The following is a 25,230-nucleotide window of genomic DNA, read 5'->3' as shown; positions in this document are numbered from 1 at the left end:
TTATGCTGTGGGAAGTGTTTGTCCAGACTCAAAGGAAAATCTTATTGAAAAGAGTCCGAAAATAATGTGTATTTTGTGTGTAAATCATCAAGGCATACACAGCAAAATATTGCGTTGGAAAAGACCAGTAATGTCATTGAATTTTGAAGGCAGCACGTGTACAGGCTCGTCTTTACTTTAGGCACAACATGCCATGTTCTAAAGGCATGTTATCATGACAGCAACGTGAAACCAGTGAACGCAAATGTGTGACAAGTAAATATCATTTTATCTTTATAATAAGTTAAGGAATCTGAGCAGCAATCAAGTCCTAAACTAAAATATAAACTGCTCAATAATCTGTTTTAGTGTCAGTATGGTAATTACATCAAAAAGCGCACAATAGCTTTAGTGTAACGAATGGGATAATGTAACCATCCCCACAATGCCATGGCATTGATGAACAACACATTTAACAAATAAGCAATAGTAAAAAGCACATTGAAAGCAATGACTGATGAAGACTGACCCAAAGCACATGCTGTCTCTCCAACCCTCGCTCTTTACTTCTTATTGTGCCTTTTTTTTTATCTGATAAAGCAATATGTAGCCAGATGAAAAGTGTCCCTCTATTCAAAGGTGCTAAATTCAGACGTTTGCTAAATTCACAAAAAACAAAAGCTTTTATATTTTTCATCTCCTTAACGAAAATATTAAAGATAATTTATTGGGCAGAATACAAAGTTCCATGCCCATCCCTTCCTCTTTTAACAGACATTACATTGCTTCAGCTTCAACATTTGATGTCAAAAACAATCTTGATTACAAATACCCTTAAACATCCTGTGAAGTACCAATTTGAGCTGATAAAATGTACCTTTGTTTCAGATTAGTGTATTTTTTATTTTCTGGAGTGTTTTCCAAAGAAAAGTGAGATAAGAGCCAGGTTCATCCTTGTTACCCATCTCCCACGTGCTCTTTTAAGTAGTTCCTAAAACAGTGAAAAACATAAGACGTCCCAACTTCTCTCTCTATTTAAACCTGTTCATAGAATATCTCAGCACACTCTGCTGGTTTTATAGTATCCTTCCTACAATCTACTCAACCCTCAGATCACTTTTCAAAGCTGTTGGCAGAAGCCATGTTACTAGATAGATTCACAAGCAACCTTTTTACAGAATTCTGTGACTCTACAAATATTGTTAGGGATGTGGCAATAGGACAACATGCAAGGTAAGTGTATGGGGATCAATTTAGGGATTTGTGACGACCACCGAAATATGTAAGACAATTGCAAGCGTTCCTTGTAAATCATTGTGGATCTTTTGGTTGCATTTGAAAACCCACCAGTATTGCGTAACCTCATTTGGAATCAATCTCAGAATAGTCTGACACACATTTGCTAATCACATTTCTATGATGCGATTGCAATAAAATGTCAAACAGACACTGTGCTGTATTTATTATTTGCATTTATTCTGATCCTCCACAACGACCAATGTAACTTTTTCATAAACAGGGGAACTAAAGTATCTGCAGAATACCATTGACTCTTCAGAGAGGCTTACTAAGACCTGATTCAAAATCAAAGACTGTCTTTCAAGCAATTTGTTTAAAGCTGGAACAGGTCTGATTTGAAGGTTGATGAAGTTGTAAAAGAAGGTTGAATAGAATAATATTTTGGAAGTATGTCATGTTTTGGATGCATGAAGGTGGTTCCGGAGACAGAATCTGCTGCAACATGCACTCCTAGGTTGATGCAGATAGTTCTGTTGTTGTTAGATATGCATTTGAATTATTAAATGGTATCTCAGGTTATTTCAAGGTATGTTTCTTTGTGTGCTTATGTACACGATCTACTCAAGATCCATGACAGCCTAATGATACCTTTGGGGGTGATAGTGCACTTTACAAATACACATAACATGTCAAACTCTGAGAGAATGCAAGATCTATGTCATTTTGTGGTTAAACCTTGTTCGTCTGTGTGCATGGTTTGCAAAGAAGTCAAACCTATTGGCTTTGTCAATGCTTGTGATTTCTGTTATTTACTACATTGCTTGCTTTGCTCTAGAGAATAAGCAAGCCATGAAATACTATCCCAGATACCATTTTAGGCCAGTAGCATTGCATTGTACATGAGCCTTCCAATAGAACTTTAATCTGAGGCAGCATGAAGGAGTGCTGCAATGTGACAGCGGAGTAATAGGTGAAAACTCTAATTTCTAATTTCTTAGACATAAAGCAAACTTTGCACTTAAATAAAGGCGGTGCACTGTTCTTTCTTTCGTTAAGTAGCAAGAAGATATAACACATTTAAATATTCTTAACAATTTAGCTACTAATGATGCAACATTCTTACAAACCCGGTAATATAATCCCGTTTTACACATGACGTGTTAAGTGATTTCCAGTTACACACAATGTACACAAACGTCACAGCCTAAATGCATACATCTGATATCCAGAACAGATTATTTCGAGAAGCACAATCCAAAGCAAAAGACAAAGGTCACACCTGGGGCTCCTATTACCTCGATAGCCAATGTGAAAATAAACTGCCCACGTGTGTCAAATGCAGCTTTAGTGCTGACTTAGGGTCTACTTAGGGCAAGTGTCCTTCAAGTATTTTTAAAATATAGCAGAATTATTCTGCTCTGGGCCGCTGGCGACTAATATCTTCTCAAACTACATTTTTTACAAAAGTTAACGTTTGACAAGTATTTTATTGAGGTTTTTCATTCATTTAGTGATGCCTATTGACCTCTAAGGACATTAAAAGCACAGTACATCAAAATCATTTGCCACAAAAAAGCATCTGAGATGAGGGCCATAGCTGTAAATAGAAAGATGAAGTGCTTAAAACACAAGAATATGAGGTAGATTTATTATTTTTGGATTTCAAAAGCATCCAGTTAATTATTATTATTATGTTCTTAAATAGCGCGTAGCTAGCTACCCGTAGGGATTACCAGCGCTTTGGAGACAGGTAGGGCAACTTAGAAGTGAGACCTAAGGTAAACAGGTTCTTAGTTCCTTACGAAATTGGTACAGCATCTCAGAGACTCGAGGAGAGTGTACTATAAATCGGGGCCCAGGAAGCTAAAAGAGCAATTACCCAACCGGGTGCAAGCAGGATTTGTTGCTCTAACTGTGGGGGAGAAGGGAGGTAGGGCACAGCTAGTTTTTGCAGATACTGGGGTCCAGAGTGAGAGCTAATTTTATACATGAAACAGTTTCTTCAAATTGATTCGCTTGTCCACAGACAGCCAGTGAAGGTCGTGGAGAAGAGCAGACACAGAAGAGTGTTAGGGAAGTCGGACCAGATGGCTGGCAACTGAATTCTGGACAACTTGGAAGACATCTTATCACAGCCTTGTCTGCCCCTGTGTACAGGACATTGCGGTAATCTAACCTAGATAATATCATGGGTCACATAACAGGCCTTTGGGCAAAGATAGGAAGTAGCCACAAGATCTTTTTGAGCCATATCATAATAGCAAAAAGATGAGGAGGCTACTTTAGCCCAACCCGAAGTCCAGCCAGAAGCCAAGGTTCTTTACTTTGTTGGTGGGTTCGGGAAGTGTGGCAGTTCAGTGGTGGGGATCATAAAGCCGGGGATTTCTGCCTAATACCATAACTTCAATTTTGTTGCCATTTCATTTTAGAGAGTTTGTGTTCATTCAGGTTGAGACCAGGCTGAGGCAGGAATGGAGGTCTTCTGAATAGGGTAAGATCGCATCTTTCATCCAGATCTGCCATAGAGAAGACATAAATGTTAAAAAGCATGGGGCTAAGGGCAGATCCCTGTGGAACTCCAGAGGTGAGGGAGGGTGAACTAGACCCTGCATTCATCATGAAGACCTAAAAAGTGCGATCCATCAAGAAGGAAGTCAGCCAAGCAAACGCTGTACATTGGAGACCCAGTTTTGTCAGTCTTTCAGCAAGAATGTTGTGAGACAGTGTTGAAAGCTGCGCTAAGGTATAGTAAAAGCTGTGCTCCCCATCTCATGAGCAGTCTTAGGTGTTCCCGACTCCTAGAAGGGTAGATTGGGTAATGTGCTCTGCTTTACGTCCTGACTGAGAGGAACGAAGGGTATCCTGGGCCTCCACAAATGAGGTGAGTTGGGTGTTGACATGCTTCTCCAGTGTCTTAGAAAGAGTGGGCAGCAAAAAAATGGGTCTGAAAGTAGATAAGTTAGCAGGTTCCAGATGGGGATTTTTTAGCAAGGGAAGCACCATGGCATGCCTCCATGCGTTATGTAAATGCCCCTCAAGAAGAGAGGAGTTCAGGAGTTCTACCAGTAGATGCATTAGGTGTGGGCTCAGAGTACTCAACTTGACCTGGGTTAAAGGATCAAGTGGGGAGCCCAATTTAATTGACTACAGTGGGTCCCAAACATGAGGGCGGTCCAAGGGAAGCAGAAATGAGAGACTTGCTGGTGGCTGGTTGTAACCGGAGAATTTTCTTCTTTAGTGGAAGATGGAGTGGGGTTGGAATTTGGGCTAATGCTTCCTTGCTGGGTTTTGCCAGCCTTATCTGTGGCTAAGGTCAGCAGATTACAAAACTGATATTTAATTTACTGGGAGGAGAAGGGAGTAAGGGAATCTGTATCTCACAGATGTGTTTATTATTTTGTTGATAGGTGTTTTAAGACCATAGTTAGAAATTTAAAGAAACTAACATGCCAAAACATCAACAGGTCTCCCTACATTTTATTTGTAGAAATTAAATGATTTGAAACAAGGCCCAATTGAAGTTTTCAAAGGGGGTAGTGGGGTTTATTTAACTCTATGATGGTTGTTTTTGTGACTCTGCATACCTGCTTCGAGTTTAGTCTGAAGGTATTTAATCCACAAGCTGTTTAGTGTGAGGTGGAAACTTTCAGAACATGCCAACAAAGTAGTTTTAAAACACTCCAGGTGAATTGTAAGATTTTACAGATAGTGGGTGCTACAGGGCCTCTTCAAAAGATTATAGATGAGTTGGCGACTATACTCTGTGATCGCATAAATTCCAATAGTTGTTTTTTTGTGAAATATTTGGAGAGGAAGGGGTGAGAATGTGGAAAGGTTAGAAATTAAAGGGGAGATTCCATCAGATCACCATTTTGGAGGTGATTATACAATGTGAAATATATTGCATTTAAAGAGAACAAAACAAGATACAAAACACTAACTACATCTTGAATGCTGCTGAACAACATCTTTCACATTCCTTCTGAACTTGCCAAACTTTAGAACATGCTGAGAACAGAATGTGAGGAAACTGAATATATGTTATGTTTTGTCTTGGGTTTTTTAAATGTCTTGTTTGTGTGAAAACTTATGACTTTGCCTAACATCTTAGTCAGTATCAGTCATGCCATCCCAAGGTGCGGAGACCAACATTTACGTGTGGCGGCATAGTTTAACTAATTATCGTGGGATGGAAGGGCAACTCTATCAATACTGCGAGCAATCCTTTATCAACCAGCTTTAGAGCCCTACCGTATTTTCTCTAATAGGGTTGAAGTCACGCATCCTTTTTACTTCATCTGATCAGTGTCCAGAGGATGCAGTGCTAACAGTGAAACTAATACTATTTAGAATGATAGATGGGGAAATTGTGAATCTCCATCTACTACCTATAGGCCTCAATTTCCCAATTTAAACCAACACCTCATGTATAATCGGAAATGTACTCATCCCTCCCAAGGACCTCGAATTTTGTGAAATTTGTGGCAGAGGGCCAATATGGAGTTTGAAGGCTCATATGAGGAGTATAAGCATTTCAGCTCCTTTTATGACTTGTGCTGTTTAGAGATTTGTTGATTATTTTTACACCAAATTTATAAACAAAGCATTAATTTTCAGTGGAAATTGAACCCTGTCTACTGACGTTCTAAAGTTGTTCATTCAGTAAATTGTAGCTAGATAGATAGCTAGATAGACAGCTAGATAGATAGATAGCTAGATAGATAGAAAGGTAGATGATTTACACACACACACACATATATATATAGTCACTGAAAAAGACAAAGGTTACAGGGACATTATACTTAGGCTCACATTTCACTTGTTTAAAACCAGTGAAATACAGCAGTTACAGTTATCTGAGCTACATATAACTTACAACCCTACAAATCATTGCTTATGACCTCACATATTACAACACTCATGACATGGTCAGTGACATCACTACTGATATCACTGAAGCCAATAACCTTTTACAGTGAGTGTGTGTGTGTGTGAGTGAGTGCATAGGTGTCTGAGTATGTCTGCGAGTGGGTGTGAAAGTGTCTGAGTATGTCTGTCAGTGGGTGTGTGAGTATCTGAGTAGGTCTGTGAGCGGGTTCGTCAGTCCCTGAGTGGGTCTGTGAGTGGGTCTGTGAGTGCCTGAGTGGGTGTGTGAGTGAGTATGTGAGTGCCTGAGTAGGTCTGTGAGTGGGTACATGTCTGTGAGTGAATCTGCAAGTGTGTGCATGAGTTTCTGAGTGAGTTTCTGAGTGGGTGCATGAATGCCTGAATGGGTCTGTGAGTGGTGCATGAGTGTCTAAGTGAGTCTATGAGTGGATGCGTGGGTCTGTGTTTGAGTAAGAGTCTCTGAGTGGGTCTGTGAGTGGGTGCATGAGTTTCTGAGTGAGTGTATAAGTGTGTCTGTGAGTGGGTCTGTGAGTGTCTGTGTGGGTGTATCAGTAGCTGTGTGTTGACTTTGCCACAAAGGAACTGCACATGCCTTTTTATCCAACAAGAGTCCACAGTTTTGCACAAAATGTCTACCCAACTGCAGTACTTTCTACTGGTTAGTTAGTAAGTTCTACCTTGTTAGCTAAATGACCGATGTGAATTCAACACTACAGCTGCATAATGCACCATGAGGAAATGTCTCTAGAGACCTTGTGTGTGTTTGGCAATGTGATTGTTCTTCGTGCGTCTTTCGGCAGAATTCTGTGATAACATGAATCCTCTTATAAAGAGTCCAATGGGACAACAAAGAAGTAAATCTCCACCAAACCAGGGTCCTTCATCTTAGCTGTATGACATAAGGGCTTCTTTTTAGGTGGGGATATCCTCATGCTCCTTGGCATCAAGCAGGCACCATCAAAATCTGTGGGAAATGCAGGGGAGCCCTTTGGTAAGATGTCTATCATCCTGGCAACATGTGGGAAGACCTTTGCATATTATTAAGGTGGGTGGGGTAGGGCCAAGCGGGTGGAGCACATTTGAATACTTCCAGGAATTTAAGGGGAGAACCATGGACTCTGCTCTCACCAGGAGAGGACAAGAAAGAACCCACTTTTCACAGTCACATGCAAATTATACTCCAATAGATCAAAGATGCATTCACATCCACAAACAATTTCAGATCGTTTTCCAAAATACAATCATCAAGTAAACACACTTGCTTTGCCTTCACCAAGCTCATGAGTATGGGTCATTTGTCATTTCCAGAAGTGAAGCTTCAACTGAAGCACCTGATATGCTTCTATTTGTAAGTGCTTCCTGTTGAGGTTTAATTTCTGTGAAATGAGCATCATGGCCAGAACGGAAACTCACCTGCTCCTGTATCCAACAAAAGTCCCCAGTTTTGCACAAAATGTCTACCCAACTGGAGAACAAGGCTTGGGGATCAGGGTATTCCTACCCTACCCTCTTTTCTTTTGTTTTATGTTTTTGTGGCAGTCGGCTGGAGCCAAGTCTCAAGATGGCTCCAACACTTCCTGGTTCAAGTGTTGGCAGCCAGTAAGAGCCCTGCATTTAAGTCATCAGGGAGGATCTGCTGCCCTAGATATACAAATTTGAATTTTCTTAAATTTCTCAACAACTACTGAACAGATTTACACCAAATAACACACACATAGTGTAGCAACCAAACCTCCTGTACTGTTTATCTCTACACCTAATGAGCTGGTGTGCATTTGATGGGTTTGAAACCCGACAATATTAGCTTAAAATGTGTCAACCTTCTGCAAAAACACACCCCTAGTGGTGACTGTAGATGCAGAAAAATGTATGGGAAGCATTGAGCAAGATTATCAAACTGTTTTGGTGACATGCCTTTAATTTCTAGTATCTTTCTAAGCATGGTATTCACATTTCCCCTTCTTCACTTTCAATTAAATCATGTATTTTAAGACTTTGCTTTTTGTTTATCGCATTGACCGTGAGCAGGACTACTACGTAAAAAGCAAATTATATATATATATATATATATATATATATATATATATATATATATATATATATATATATTACACCATCCAAAGGTCCACCTTGTTGCGTGCAAATTTTACGGGTGCAAACATGAGGAAAGGACCATTCCTCTGCAATCTCCAAAACCAACAATTGTCATACAATTGATTAGTTGCACTCCAGGAGAGTTTTATTGCTTCTTTCCAAAGAAGTATAAAAAGACACCCCCAACGCGTTTCAACCCATCGGTCTTGATCACAGTTTCAAAAGAAAACCTTCCCATGAGTCTCTATCTATAGTTCATTTTCCTACCACCACCCAAGTGCATTCTGGGACACGTGGTCCCCTACAAATATCCAATAACAATCAAAGCATGATAAAACTCAAAATTTACCTATAATTATTAGACATTATAATTGTAAATAAATCATTAAAGACGGAAATATATATATAAAGCCAAGACAGAATAATAATATACGTGCACATATTTTACATATATATACATACTAAACCAGATGATATGTGTGGGACAGCTGTTATCATACCTATCATACATGAGGGATTATGGACTGATAATTGTAACTAGTCGTATATTCTTGGATAGTATTAGCGTTGTGAGAATAATGATGTTCGCCAGATTACCAGGACAATTGTTTCCTTTCATCTCACATTCTGCGGTCTATTTTATTTGATATAATATTCAAAACCACATTATTTTATATATTATTAGACATACATTTAACATCCCCTATATCCCTAAGGACTTAAGTACACAAAATACTCATCATAATACATGCGGATCTATAAAATCTCTACCTTTAAAATCTTCTCTACAATAGATTGACCTAGTGTCTATTGCCTCACAACCATTAGATACTTGTTGGCTTTTAATACTATCACCTCATTTAATGGCCTCTAATTACTCTGATTCCTTTTATAATCACAGACCATACCCCCATGAATGTAGCTTGTACTCTCATAAATGATAATGAAGTTATTCGTCCCCATTGAGTCCTCTCAGAGTCTTTGTTTTGAGTTGCATTATCAATCTAGACTCCAAGCGTCTAAGCCTAACCTCACGATTCTCTCCTCTTTCATTATGTTCAATGGTCGCAATCCCAAAGAACCTCATGTTCATCCAGTTCTTTCCTTCATGTGTAAGTAAATGTTTAGCCAGAGCATAATTTACATCCTTTTTTTGGACAGCTCTGATATGTTCAAGTATACGTTTTTTTAAAGGACAGATTGTACTCCCTAAGTAACGAAGACCACAGTCACATTCAATTATGTATACTACATGGGTAGTTTCACATGTGATTCTCTTTGTAACTCTTATTGATCTTCCTCTTGAATCTGGATATTCTCTTGTATTTACACCTATCCGACAGGCCTTGCATTTACCACAACATGTGAAGCCTCTTGTCTGGGTCTGTAACCAATTCAAAGGTTTAGTTAGCTGAAAGTGACTGTTCACCAAAAGATCATGTATGGATAGTGCCTTCCTATATGTTACCTTGGGTCTTTCCCCAATGAGTTTTCCAATATCAGGATCTTTCCTTATAATCTCTCAGTACTTATTGAGTATCTTCAGGATAAGATGATTTTCTTTACTGTGTGTCATTAATATCCTTATAGTAGAGTCTTTATTGTCCCTTTCAAATTTTGTTTTGTTCATAATTTCATCTCTCGTTTTGGATCTGGCTTTACATTCTCCCAAGTTTATGTCTTTCAATTTGTATTTTCTTTGTATAAATCTTTGTTGAGTTTCTCTAAATTTTGATTCCATTTCATGTTCTGGGCAAAAAGGAAACTCCCACCGCTGTCCCACAGACTTGAGCATATAACTGATGATTAAAAAGAAAAATATTGTTCCTCAAACACAGGTCAATCATCTTCATTAGCATTTTTGAATGTTTCAAGTACTTCATATCCAACTGTTTTAGGAAATAGTGCATTGCCATCAAACCCATTTCACGCTTAATTGATGTGTATAGGGATACAACATCAATGGTGACAAGTTTGTATTCTGCTTCACAGTTAATTCCTGAGAGTGCTCTTAGAAAGTCCCCTGTATCCTTAATATAAGAACTCAGACTTGTGACTGTCGGGCTAGAAAGGAATCCACATATGTTGATAAGTTCTCATTTTGTGAGCCACAACTGGAAATTATTGGACGACCCGGTGGCTTTTCCAGACTTTTATGTATTTTTGGGAGAAAGTAAACTGTAGGCATGATCGGATTCTCATTACTCAAGAATGCTCTCTCATCCTTATTTATTAAACCATCACTGTACCATGTATCCAACAGTTGATTTAATTGCATGGTTAGTTTGTTGATGGGATTCACCTTGATTTTGAGATAATGATCTTTGATGTTCAACTGCCTGTATGCTTCTTTCATACAATCTTGTTTTTACATAATCACTATGTTTCCCCCTTTATAGTCTGGTTTTATTTCCAAATCTTGATTTTCCATCAGTGCTTTGAGGGCCTCACATTCTTGTTTAGTTATGTTTTCCTTTGACACATAGTTGATTTTATTTAATTTGCCCAGATCTTCAACCACCAGATCGTAGAAAATATCCATCCTATTACCCGGTGATAACATTGGACAAAATTTTGACTTAGGTTTAAGGTTTGTGTGACAGCGTCCATCCACATTAATGTCTAGTTTTTCCAGTATTTGTGTTTCCGACAGTTCATGGTCCTCAAGACCATGCATTAGATCATATGTGGTTTTCACATCTGATTTTTGTTCAATAATCAAATTATTCACTGACGTATCTTGTGCCTCTGATGTTTGTACTCCTGGTACTTGTTTGGAGAAAACATCTAGCCAATTTTAACGTTCGCACAAATTTATATAAGTCAATCCTTGTTTCAACATGATCAGGTAGTAGAAAAAGAAGGGATTGATAATGCAATATAACGATTAAACTCAGAATAGAGTTTTGAATAGAAGACACTGATCTCAAGGGTTTTATTGAAGACAGGAAAACCACAGTGTGTATCTCAAGTGTGTAAAACAGTCAAGTTGAGAAATATAAAAATGGAAATGGAAATGAAAATGTCCAAGAGATTACAGAGAGCGGAAAGTTTGTTTTCAAAAGATAAGAATGCTATAATGGGGACAATTTAAACATCAGTAACATCCCAGACACAGAGCAACTTGAAGTATCTATATATACAATTGGAACATCTATCAAAGAAGGAAATTACAAAGAGTTGGGAGATTCTAACTTTGGAAAAATATATAGAAGTTGATAGAGTTCCAAGAGGGTTAAGAATTTTTACATTACCTAACCACCCAGATACTAACTCAGAAATGTTGGAAGAATGGGGTGCAAACAGCATGGAGTGCTCGAAGAACATGATGCGCATAATTATCAAGTATGCCAGGAAGGATTAAGAATTAATTTTGAAGGAAATAAAGGAAATAGAAGAAAAAATCAAAGCACTAAACAAAGAGGAAGAAAGTGGCAAGTTCAGACATAATATGGACACTACTCTGGAAAAGTATGAAAAAGTAATTGAGGAACGAAAACAAAGGAAGTTCAGAAGCGATGAGATTGATTATGAAACGGGAAGAATCCTAACCTTTTCTAAAAGATTTGATACATTGAAACAGCAAAATCCGAATGTTCTAGATAAGAAGATGCAATCTCCAGAAACATCTATTAGTGAATCAGATGTGGAATCAAGTGAGGGACAGGAAAGACCAGTATTGACAAAAAAGACAACTTTTTTAGACGAAATGAAACTAGTCTACATGGACCAAAGAACATTTAGGGGAGGAGGACGAGGACAAGCATGAGGCCGAGGAAGAAAACCTATATGGAACAGAGGAAGCATCAGAAAACAAGAAGGGGGTCTGGAAAAAATAAAAGATTATCCATTGAGAAGCAAACAAACAAACAAAATCAAGTAATTGAGAGTAATGTAAGTGAGAATTTGGTTGTGAATCTCTCAAATCATGAACTGACGCAACAAGAAATGACCCTCCTGAACAAAGGCTTTTCTTCTGCCCGGAAATGCACTATGATCATGTTGAAACAAGGATTGACTTATATAAATTTGTTCAAAAGTTAAAATTGGCTAAATTTTTCTCCAAACAAGTACCAGGAGTACAAACATCAGAGGCACAAGATACATCAGTAAATAATTTGATTATTGAACAAAAATCTGATGTGAAAACAGCATATGATCTAATACATGGTCTTGAGGACGATGAACTGTCGGAAACACAAATACTAGAAAAACTAGACATTAATGTGGATGGACGCTGTCACACAAACCTTAAACCTAAGTCAAAATTTTGTCCAATGTTATCACCGTGTAATAGGATGGATATTATCTACGATCTGGTGGTTGAAGATCTGGGCAAATGAAATAAAATCAACTATGTGTCAAAGAAAAACATAACTAAACAAGAATGTGAGGCCCTCAAAGCACTGATGGAAAATCATGATTTGGAAATAAAACCGGACGATAAAGGGGGAAACATAGTGATTATGTAAAAACAAGATTGTATGAAAGAAGCATACAGGCAGTTGAACATCAAAGATCATTATCTCAAACTCAAGGTGAATCCCATCAACAAACTAACCATGCAATTAAATCAACTGTTGGATACATGGTACAGTGATGGTTTAATAAATAAGGATGAGAGAGCATTCTTGAGTAATGAGAATCCGATCATGCCTACAATTTACTTTCTCCCAAAAATACATAAAAGTCTGGAAAAGCCACTGGGTCGTCCAATAATTTCCAGTTGTGGCTCACTTTATGAGAGCTTATCAACATATGTGGATTCCTTTCTAGCCCCGAAAGTCTGAGTTCTTATATTAAAGATACAAGGGACTTTCTAAGAGCACTCTCTGGAATTAACTGGGAACCAGAATACAAACTTGTCACCATTGATGTTGTATCCCTATACACATCAATTAAGCATGAAATGGGTTTGATGGCAACACACTATTTCCTAAAACAGCAGGATATGAAGTACTTGAAACATTCAAAAATGCTAATGAAGATGATTGACCTGTGTTTGAGGAACAATATTTTTCTTTTTAATCATCAGTTATATGCTCAAGCCTGTGGGACAGCGATGGGAGTTTCCTATTTGCCCAGTTATGCGAACCTGATGATGGGATGGTGGGAGAAACATGTAGCATGGAGTGATGACAATGAGCAATTTCCAGTAAAAGCCATCATGTGGCTGAGATACATTGACGATCTATTCATTATTTGGAATGGAACTGAAATGGAATTTGTACAGTACTTTGAACGTCTAAATGAGAATGAAGTGGGTTTAAAATTCACATATAACATCAGTTCCCAGTCCGTTCAATTTCTGGATGTTCAAAAATATATTGAGAACAATAAGATTGAAACCGCACTATATCGAAAAACTACTTCCACAAATAGTATACTACATGGAGATAGCTTTCATCCAATATCCTTGAAGAAATGTATACCGTATGGGGAGTTCATCAGAATCAAACGTAATTGTTCCACAGAATATGAAATGGAATCAAAATTTAGAGAAACTCGACAAAGATTTATACAAAGAAAATACAAATTTAAAGACATAAACTTGGGAGAATGTAAAGCCAGATCCAAAACGAGAGATGAAATTTTGAACAAACCAAAATTTGAGAGGGACAATAAAGACTCCACTATATGGAAGATAATGACACACAGTAAAGAAAATCATCTGATCCTGAAGATACTCAATAAGTATTGGGAGATTATAAGGAAAGATCCTGATATTGGAAAACCTATTGGGGAAAGACCCATGGTAACATATAGGAAGGCACTATCCATACATGATCTTTTGGTGAACATTCACTTTCAGCTAACTAAACCTTTGAATTGGTTACAGTCCCAGACAAGAGGCTTCACATGTTGTGGTAAATGCAAGGCCTGTCAGATAGGTGTAAATAAAAGAGAATATCCAGATTTGAGAGGAAGATCAATAAGAATTACAAAGAGAATCACATGTGAAACTACCCGTGTAGTATACATAATTGAATGTGACTGTGGTTTTCGTTGCGTAGGGAGTACAATCTGTCCTTTAAAAAAACGCATACTTGAACATATCAGAGCTGTCCAAAATAAGGATGTAAATTATGCTCTGGCTACACATTTACTTACACATGAAGGAAAGAACTGGATGAACATGAGGTTCTTTGGGATTGCGACCATTGAACATAATGAAAGAGGAGAGAATCGTGAGCTTAGGCTTAGACGCTTGGAGTCTAGATTGATAATACAACTCAAAACAAAGACTCTGAGAGGACTCAATGGCGATAAAGAACTTCATTATCATTTATGAGACTACAAGCTACATTCATGGGGGTATGGTCTGTGATTATTAAAGGAATCAGCGTAATTAGAGGCCATTAAATGAGGTGATATTATTAAAGGCCAACAAGTATCTAATGGTTGTGAGGCAATAGACACTAGGTCAATCTATTGGAGAGAAGAGGTTAAAGGTATAGAGATTGTATACATCCGCAAGTATTATGATGAGTATTTTGTTTACATAAGTCCTTAGGGATACAGAGGATGTTAAATATATGTCTAATAATATATAAAATAATGTGGTTTTAAATATTATATAAAATATAGACATCAGAATGTGAGATGAAAGGAAACAATTGTCCTGGTAACCTGGCGAACAACATCATTCTCACAACACAAATACTCTCCAAGAATATACCAATATACTAGTTACAATTATCAGTCCATTATCCCTCATGTATGATAGGTATGATAACAGTTAACCCACACATATCATCTGGCTCAGAATGTATACATATGTAAAAAAATATGTGCATGTATATTATTATTCTGTCTTGGCTTTAAATATATATTTCTGTCTTTAATGATTTATTTACAATTAGAATGTCTAATAATTATAGGTAAATTTTGAGTTTTATCATGCTTAGATTGTTATTAGATATTTGTAGGGGACCACGTGTCCCAGAATGCACTTGGGTGGTGGTAGGAAAATGAACTATAAATAGAGACTCATGGGAAGGTTTTCTTTTGAAACTGTGATCCAGACCGAGAGGTTGAAACACATTGGTGGTGTCTTTTTATACTTCTTTGGATAGAAGCAATAAAACTCTCCTGGAGTGCAACGAATCAATTGTTTGACAATTGTTGGTTTTGGATATATATATACATATACCTATATATATATATATATATATATATATATATATATATATATATATAGGTATGTATATATATATATATATATATATATATATATATATGCATGTTTGTAAGACTAGATAGATAAATAATCATCCAAACAGCTTCACAGACTCTAAACCTAAATATTACTGAATATTAGTTTAACCCTGACCACAAGTCTAACACTAACTTCATGTGTCCATTAACCTAAATCTAATGTGCTATAGATTTGTGCAGGTAGTGCTGTTATCTCTAGACATGTGTAGAGAGCAGATGTAGTAGAGAGCAGAGGTAGTAGAGAGCAGAGAAAAGTCATCTGGGGTTGCTGGTATGCTACCCAAGTCTTCACAGGTCATAGTACCACTCCACAGGCACACAGGTGCATTCCAGGTGAGTTTGTCAGCTCATTGGCTCAAGGAAGCCTTTTAGACACAAGAGGAGAGGGAGCACACTGTCTCTCATCCCAGCACAGTTCACCCTATTGAATCCTTAGTGAATGCAGTATGCTGACTTCAAAGTTGCTGTAGTTTTTCACCAAAGTTGGTGCAGGTAGTGCTGTTATCTCTAAACATACGTTTCTGGGTTTAGCCCCTCATCGGTAGAGAGCAGAAATAGTAGAGAGCAGAGAAAACTTATATGGGGTTACTGGCATGCTGCCCAAGTCCTCACAGGTCACAGTACCGCTTCACAGGCACACAGGTGCATTCCAGGTAGAGCGTGTCAGCTCATTGGCTCAAGGGAGCCTTTTAGGCACACGAGGGGAGGGAGTACACTGCCTCTCATCCCAGCACAGTTCACCCCATTGCATCCTGGTGAAAGCAGCACACTTACTTCAAAGTTGATGTAGTTTTTCACCTTAGTGTGTGCAGCTAGTGCTGTATATCTCTAGACACATGTTTCTGGGTTTACCCCTTCATCGGTAGAGAGCAGAAGTAGTAGAGAGCAGAGAAAAGTCATCCAGCATCCCCAGAAAAAAGCCTGCTGTTGTCTGCTGCTGTCTGGGTAAACCCAGAAACGTGTCTAGAGATATACAGCACTAGCTGCACACACTAAGGTAAAAAACTACAGACTACAGAGGAAGTAGGCACAAATTTGACCTGCATTTACCACAATGCAATGGGGCAAACTGCTTGATGGAGTGGAGGTAGCGTGCTCCCAATTGTTTCCTCTTTAAAAAGGCTCCCTTGAGTCAGCAAGCTCACAAGATTTGGTTGATGCACTTGTGTGCCAACAAGAGGTACTGAGACCTGAGAGGACTTTGGCAGCATTTTCAACAACTCAAGAAAAAAGCCTGCTGCTCTCTACTGATAAAGGGCTAAACCCAGAAACACGTGTCTAGAGATATACAACACCAGCTGCACCCACTTAGGTGAATTAGATTAAGTAAGCACAAATGTGTACTGCTTTTACCATAATGCCGTGGGGAAACTACATGCTGGAGTGAGAGGCAGAGTTCTCCCAACTGTTTCCTAATTTTAAGACTACCTTTATGTTTTGTGTTCATGGAGGGAATAAAAGAATACAACAAATTGGTGGCCACATTCCAGGAAACAAAATGAGGTGTCTGTAGTGCCACAAACTGTGAAGGTGCTTTGAAACAGCTGCCATTATTGGTTTAAAAAAATTCTGTAGTAAGGCAGGTATCAAGATTACCATTAGACAAGCTCATTGCATTCAGTACAGCAGTAAAATGTTGAATGGTATCCAGAAAAGCTGTAATATATTCCTGTAGTGCCTCGTAGGGCAGTTTAATCACTGAGATAAGGCTATAAACATAAAATATGTGTAAGGAATAGGATGATTATTTTAGGTGACAACTGCCCACCTCAAGGAATAATCACAAGTCTTCTATGGGTGAACCCTCAAAGGCACTAAATTAACCTGAGAACAACATCCTGGTTGCTGTGACACAGAACGGACAGGTTTAACTGAGGGCAATATGTGAAGTATTTTTTGTGGTAGAAAAACAGCAATGATTTCAAAACATCAAACAATAAAACTGAATTAGAAAATAGAGTAAATGTTAGTGAGTAAAATGACATGAATATGACAACATCTGATAATGGATACTGAGCATACTAATTTTAAAATTTTAAGTGATCTGATATCCTGGACCTCCAGCTCGCACTATACCCCCAGACTGCCTTACTGGGTGACACTTCCACTCTTTCACTCAGGTGCTTGCACCTTGCATTTGTACTGCTAGCACTCGCTAAACACCCTGGGCCTTATTACGACCTTGACAGAGTGGTTTCCTCCATCACAGTTGTGACAGATATCCCATCTGCCGCATTATGATCCCATTATATTCAATGAAGATCATAATACGGCGGATGGGATATCTGTCACATTTGGATAGAGGAAACTCCTATGTCAAGGTCGTAATAAGGCCCTGTGTCTCCATGGTTTGGAGGCAGAACCAAGTCCATCGATCCAGCACTATCTCCAATACATACGTTATTGCCAAGACATGATAGACCAGTATACTGCATCAGCACCACCTCCTTCCCACCTCTCCTCCTTCTCACCCCTCAGACATCTAGGCTTCAATTTGCTCCTACCTGCTGCTCACCTCAGATCGTACCCCCTCGTCCTCACCTGCCGTGGGTATCCCCCACCTACCTCCATGACCATCTACAAATTTTGATGCCTTATTTTGCTTGTCCATCCTATGTTATTTCTATAAAGGTTACTGCTTACTGTATAAAATGTCTTTTTACTCTGAGTGTCTGTGTTTTAAGTATTGACTGCATTTTATTATAAGTGTAATGGAAAACTCAATAAACAAATTAGTTAAAAAAAGAAAAAGTTTAAGTGAAAATACAGGCAAAAAGTGCAAAGCGCCAGTGATAGTCAATGGTCATGGTAGGCTGTGAACTAGGTGTAATTCTAGGCCAACCAGGATGGATCCCAGGTCGGAGAGATCAACAAGGTTTGTCCTGGTCATAGCAAAGCAGAAGGCTGCATCAGTTGGTAATGGGCAGCTCTTGATCATGCAGCTTGTTGTAGCCCTGTAGCCAAACAGGATGTCAGTCAAATGACCCTTGGAGACCATTTATTTTTCCTGGTTACAACAAGGAGCATGTCCAGTCCTATCAGCTCTTAGATCACAGACAACAGGTTCAGTCCTCTTCTGTTCCTCTGCAGGTCCGGAACGTGCTCTCAAAAGTGTGTATTTGGTGCCACATTTATGCTTGACACCAACTAATGGGTGGGGGTGACTTCAGGCTGCTATATAACCAATGGGGTAAATGTTCCAAGGTGTTAGCCTACCCACTGCAGTGGTTCCTGCTAGGTCTGCTGTAAAAACCCACAGTGTCCCTCACTCGTACAATCCAAAATGGGAAAGCCTTCTCTCCTTGTGCAGAGCCTGTGTTCCCACCCAGAGGCGTGGGCAGCCCGATAAGTAGTGCCAGCCTCTGGGATTATTTTAAATGAGAACAGGGGGCAGCTTTCCCCACCACTGGGTTTGCTGCCTATCTGACGAGGAGAGAAAATGTTGGGGTCTTTCCAGATGTCCCTTAACATTTGCATGTGACAGAGTATTCCTCTTTGGAAAAAAAATACATTTCTGGATTTACCATGACTGGTGTTCCTGCCAGGGGAAGGGAAAGCACTTCCCCATATCCAAGCCAATGTCTCTGCTCTGGAAGGCATTTTAACAGCTCATCAGGGCTAATCACTCACAGTGCTACTTCTGGAAAGCTAATGCAGATTATCATGCAGAAGCTTATGGGCAGGTAAAATGTAGCTTCCTAAAAGTTACTTTCACTTGATATTTGTTAAAAATCTGATTAAACCATTAGGTGGGGGTTTTAATAAATATTAAAAGGAGAGATGTAATCAAATGTCTAGCTGGCCCCAGTCCAGGATTAGCATAATTAATATTTAACCAACTTCCAAGTTGGGAACAGCCATCTTACAGTGAAAATAGTTTTGGGGTGCTAGTCATTGCAAAGATGTGCATCCTTTACATCCTTTAATTTTCTATACATCCAACTTTTCAAAACCATGTGGGCTGCCAGGCCTAGATAAGGGTGTCTTATTAATATTGGAAAGGAAGGTTTTTGCCAGTCACAACGGGTTGTGACTGGTGACATTGCAAGGTTTAAACTGAAGTAGTCAGGTTACACAGGGTAGGCCTTAAGTCGTGTCTGCCTGGCCACTGTGGTGTATGGTATAATAGATGCTGTAGTCTACAAGTGGCATTTTACTTCCAGGCCATGGGTGTACCTTTCACACCAAATGTAATGAAAATGTGTCAATTAGGAATCAGCCAGTTCAAATCATGTTAAATGGGGGGCAGAGGCACTTCACCACTGGTTAGCAAGGGTAAAGTGCACAGAGCTCTAAAGGAAGCAAAGAAGATAGGACAACAAATCTGAGAGATCATCATGCAAAGAGGGAAATTTCCTACATTATGGAGATTTGAACTGAGTTCATGAGCGATTTCAATCTGGTCTCATTGTGCAGGGGTTGGAATTGTATTCCAATGCAGCAGGAAGAATTAGTTCTATAACAGAGGTGTTGAACATATTGTGTAATATGGACTCACTAGAGAGATGGAGGAATATTCTGTTGAGTCCAGCATAAACGTGTTTGAATTTCTGCCCATTGTGGTGGCCTTATCAGTTTGAGACCGTTTAACAAATCAGAACATTATATTTTGGCTCAACAGCAGGTTCATAGGCCAAGTGCTTAGAAACAGATTTCAAATAACCGCGTGTTTTGAGTCTCCTGATGATAATGGTGATTACTTTTTCAGCTAAATACAAGCTTCTCTGCAACAGTTATTATATTAATGAAACTGATTATGTACTATTTTATTTTCAGTTGAATTGTTTTATGAAGCTAGTATCAAGAATGAAAGCAAAGTTGATCTCCTTGCCACAGGTCATCTGGGGTTACGTATTGTATCAGAATGTGCTGTGGTCCTTGACGTCTCAGACCCTTGAGATATATGAAGTTAAAATCATAATTTATATTGGTTCCGAAAATATTCGCTAGAGTAACACAGGCTTCTGGAAGAGGTTAATGGTGGTTTGGGACTAGAATTTCACAAAGTCAAATTGAAATCTAGCAGTTTGGTTAGTAACTTTGATATTTGTAGTGAAATCAAGAAAAGGGGAAATTGAAATTTCCATTTAGATTTTTAATGAGGGGGACAATGATTGGTTGGGAGAACCAGGAGGGCACATCCCTATAGAACAGGATCACCATATCAACACTAGTACAAAGTATAGTCATTTTTACAGCAGGTATGCACTGCACTTTTTGAGCACAAATGATTCATAAGTACATACCTACCAGTAACTTTGGAGGTCTCAAATTACTGTTTAAGAGGTAGCCAGAAGGAACAGTGAAAATAGCTAAAACATACATATTGAGGGATCCTAGATGGAGTACTTTTGGAAGCATTTTAGGATCCATTTGGCCATTACTAAGGTATATTAAGAGAGTGGAAGGAAATATTATTTGTGGGTTTGTGAATATTGGATCCCAGGGAAGGATCCCCTTTGAGAATCCAGTGGTTCAGCAGTGGAATTACAACTGGCACTGTAGGTCTGAGGATTGGACAAAGGCAGCATGGAATGCATTTGGGAGGCATTCTTCTGGGATTCCTGCTGTCCTGGAAACAGTGGCAACAAGTTTGCAAAGAAGATGTTGATGAAGATTGGAAGGTTGCAAGCCAACCTCTATGAGCTTTTTGTGTTGTGTGTAACAGACCAAACAACCATTAAATATGCAGTGGGCATATCAAAGAAGGTTGGGAAGTTGGGCAAGGTAACAACTTAGAACGAGTAAAGGTGTTGGATCAAGTGGGCAGGTGTAGACAAGAATATAAAAAATGGATGTGAGGAGCATGGTAATAAATGGCAAAAGTACATTGGAAAGATGTGTTATGGAGATAATGGCGATTGCAGTGCGGGTGTTATCTACTATGCAAGTAGAGCTGGTATATTATGAATGACAGTAGCAGGTTGGTTGGACAGCTGTAGTTTGTGATCAGGACCAAGAGTTATTATATTTATATCGTGAGCTGGTTAGAATGATCAAAGCGAGATCATGTCATCACCTTGGCATTGAGAAGAAGTATCTGCATGTAATTACAAATGTAAGAGTTTCCAAGTCAGGCTCAAGTGATCACCACTAGTAAGTGTCAGTGACTTTTTCTCTGTACATTTCCATTTGTGTTTTGTGGACAAGTAAATTTTCACCCTTCTCAAGATTTCATGATCAGCACTATCCACAATATCAGAATATGCATTGTGCTAGGTGTTGAAAGGCAGACAGCATATAATTCAGGGGATATAGTATTCTTTCCACCTAAAAATGACTTTTTCACTTCAGTGAATAGAGTTTCATGTCAAAAACGGCAATACAAGTATATCTATGTTTGTGTGATGCAGTGTTCTATAGTTAAATTCACAATTAACTGGATGGAAGGTCTGTCCCTCTCCTGACTAATTTTCTAGCAGAGTGTTTGGTGGTGGCTGCATAGTCAACCAGGGCACTGATTGGCATTTTGACTCTGATTATACCAACTTGTCACCTGGTAACAGGATTAATTATGTTGAAAGCAACAGTGTAAGAGTCAGCCTTCACTGGAGGTTGAGGGTCTGATTCTAAAGGAGGAAGGACTAAAGGCTCATAAATGTAACAGGGCAACTGATATGGCAGTCTTCTGGTAGGAAATACCTATAAATAAGTTGCATTTGAGAGCTCTCTGCTCAAGGTGGAGATAGTACAGTGTCCTGGTGTCTATGTTTTCCAATGTGGTACATTGCATTTTATCTAATAACCAATTATTAGTTCAACTTCACTGACCAGGTAGGTGATAAAATGTTAAATTCTGTATCTACTAAAGGTATGGCTAATAATGGTTGCGGCGAAATCAAACCCAATTACTCCGTCAACTCCTTATGACAGTGAGGTTCCCAGTTACTTAAATACAGAATGTGTACCTATGGTTTCAGGTCGAGCAGTGATGGAAACCTGGAATGTGCCAATTTGTAAATTTCAGGCATAATGCCTTACCACACAGAGCTGGTGGATGCCAGGTGGATTTTCTTTTATAGCACTAATACACAGCATAGGCAGGATTACCCAGTGCACCTATGATATCTAACATCATTGCTGGTCTCTTTGGATGTATGGCCATCAAGGCGGGAGGCACAAAACCAATGACCACTTGAAAATGAAAGTTAGGCTCAATGTGATTGTGAGAGTTATGACGAGTTAAGGAGTACCTGTTTGTTACCTGGTTGGACCAGTAATACTCAAGATTAGTATTGAATGATTCAACCTTTGTAGGGGCCCAGAATCTGATCCTAGAAGGAAAGGAGTGCAGCGTGATAGGCAAACCCTAGCAGCTGGTGCAGCAGGCTTTATGGGAAGAGGGTTTCCATAATTATATAATATTTTAGCATTCTGCATAAACGGTCGAACAAAATACAAACATTGCAACAATTCTCGCGCTGTAGAGTGGCCCTTCAAAGGGCCACGTTCCTCCCAGTGGTATGTAATTTGCATAAAACAAGAAGAATCGTTAATGTAATCCAAGGGATGGAACCTTAGACCGGTTTGATCCAAGCTATTGGACTGCACTTTTATGCTAAAGCACGTTGAACTTGTTCAAATGCAGGTTGTGTAGGTATGATTCTTTGGTTTTGTGTTGCGCTGCCTCTCAAAGGCGGAGGCCTAGAATGCGCCAGTGCGCATCATCCTGGCACAATGCACTCTGCTGTTTGAAAAAGTCCTACTGGAGTCAATTACAGTTGTTAAACTGCTACTTAAACGTTAGCACAGTATAATTTATATGCTCTATTGGGTCTAAAACTCTCAATTGAGTTTCCTTTTTGGTTGTTTTCCTTTCCTTGTGGTTAAGCTAGAAAATGCTCCCAGACAATGAGAGAGCATGATTTTGGAAAATCACTCAGCCCTGCCAGGTATATTTAATGTCACCTTGTCAATGCGTTTCTTTCTTAGCCAGACATTCCGGTCGAGTTGGCAGAGAAACCTACTGTAATCATGAACAGTCTGCTGCTTGAACTTTTCCCACACAGTCCCAAAATAGGCATCCCTGCTTCAATGTTTAAATGTACCAGCAGTACCTAAAAGACACTTCGCCTATAATTTCCCTTAGACCTTAAAGACATCCCAGGAATAATTATAGCTGGTTTTCAACAAACATTTGGAGATCTATACGAGCACATTTTAGAACCAGCTCTCCATGTATATGTTAAGAAATGTCTTTCTAGTCTCAACACTTTTCAGTGCACAGTTTTCAATGCAGCTTCAACCAAAAATCTTGCAGCATGCATAGATCAATAGTCATATATCAATATTGAAAGCGTGGCAGCTGGCCAACCAGCACGACGTATAATTTACAAAGGTGACATGATTTAACAAGATCCCTAGTCAGTATATTTCAAGAGTTTAAATAGAAACTCCCAAAACACTCCTTCGAAACCAAGACGTGCAAGTCGTGAATATAAAAATTAAAATCCACACCAAGTGAAAGCTAGACAACAGAAAAAAATGAAAATGGACCAACTGCAGTGCGGGTGTTTAGATACAGGAAGTTCCCTAGTTCGCGCTCAGATCATCTTGTGTCTGATATTGTCTGAAATACATTATCCCCTGAACTGTGAGTTTGCATTTCATGTCCCCCAGCCATGGGCAAGAGGTAGCTTGACGCGCAGCTCGGCAGAGGTGAGATAGCGTCAGAGGTTAGCGGGGTCAGTGGGTGAACCAGTGTGGCACACGTTCCTCCTTTATTGAAAAATACCTTTATAAGTAAGCATTCTGTAACACACACAAACAGCCCAGTGCTGTTGTCTGGTCTTGCAAAGCTGCTGGGAAGCAAAACGAACGGGACATGTCTGCAAGGCACATACTGAATGCTAAAGCACAAATACTGTACGTGAATGCTGAAAACACAGCCAATTTTCACTTTTAAAAAGTACTTAAAACGCATAATTACACGGATTAATGAGCTCATCTTTGAAACCGGAGGTACAAAAGGCACGTGCCCACCTAGGATTCTATTTACATGGAACAGAACAATCAACAATAACAAATTAAAGTTAACTTTGAAACCGTTCTAAGAGAAAGCACACCAATTTACAAAAAACACACTGCCCAGCAATGCAGCCGATCTAAACCAGCACCAGGTTGTCCTATTCGGGAAGCCTAAAAATACTCTCATTATTTTACAGCCTCGTCTGAATCAATACTATTTAGCATGCACACAGAAGGCAGTTAATTCAATCCCTACCTTTTATTCCAGGGAACTGCAAGTGGACCTCTCAAAGCAGAGATGTAATTAAACTAAAAATTCAGCCCGGACAAAAGAGTTGCAGGTGTGGAAAGGAGGAGGGGGCAGTTTGCTGCTCAGTGACTGTCACTTGAAAACCCTCCTGCGTCTATCCCAGTTACAAAGGAAGTTTTCTCTCAATGAGCACAATCCAGGCTGACACCCACATTAGATCATATGGTAATGATACGTCTCCTGTAAGCTAGCCAGAAACTTTATCAGCCTTTTCTCTGTTTTATTTCTTTTTCATCTGTTCTCGATCTCAACGACTTGTACAGCACAGCCGAATCATTTATTCCGTGATCCACCCACGTCTCCAGAAAGGGGAAATGTTTTTCTTAATTGTCGTTTCAAAATCTTTTAGCTGTGTACTGAGAATTGCACCGCTTGTTTAGTCGGTGCTCGCAATTGAGCTTGCACCAGTAAAAACATTTTATTTTTTAAATTGTGCTTCCTGGCAGATTTGCAACTTTTAGTTGAATTGCTTCCACACTTAGAGAACAGACCCCTAAATAATTCATCCACGAGCAGTGTATGGAATGTTAAGGAAC

At 39.1% G+C, this 25,230-nt stretch overlaps 1 protein-coding gene across 1 annotated transcript in view; it reads right to left on the bottom strand.

The window, feature by feature from the left end:
• The window catches only part of DCN (decorin), a 197,189-nt gene extending 172,184 nt beyond the window's left edge, over positions 1-25,005 (bottom strand). The window contains exon 1 of the mRNA XM_069228797.1: positions 24,641-25,005. The gene's annotated coding sequence lies outside the window, so the exon portion shown is untranslated. The remainder of the gene's footprint in view (positions 1-24,640) is intronic.
• Between the last annotated feature and the right edge of the window lie 225 nt (positions 25,006-25,230).

Source organism: Pleurodeles waltl, chromosome 4_1, assembly GCF_031143425.1.
Source record: "Pleurodeles waltl isolate 20211129_DDA chromosome 4_1, aPleWal1.hap1.20221129, whole genome shotgun sequence".
In the NCBI taxonomy this organism is placed as follows: domain Eukaryota; kingdom Metazoa; phylum Chordata; class Amphibia; order Caudata; family Salamandridae; genus Pleurodeles; species Pleurodeles waltl.
The sequence above is the reverse complement of the archived record's forward strand: the minus strand, read 5'-3'. Positions and strand labels throughout refer to the sequence as shown.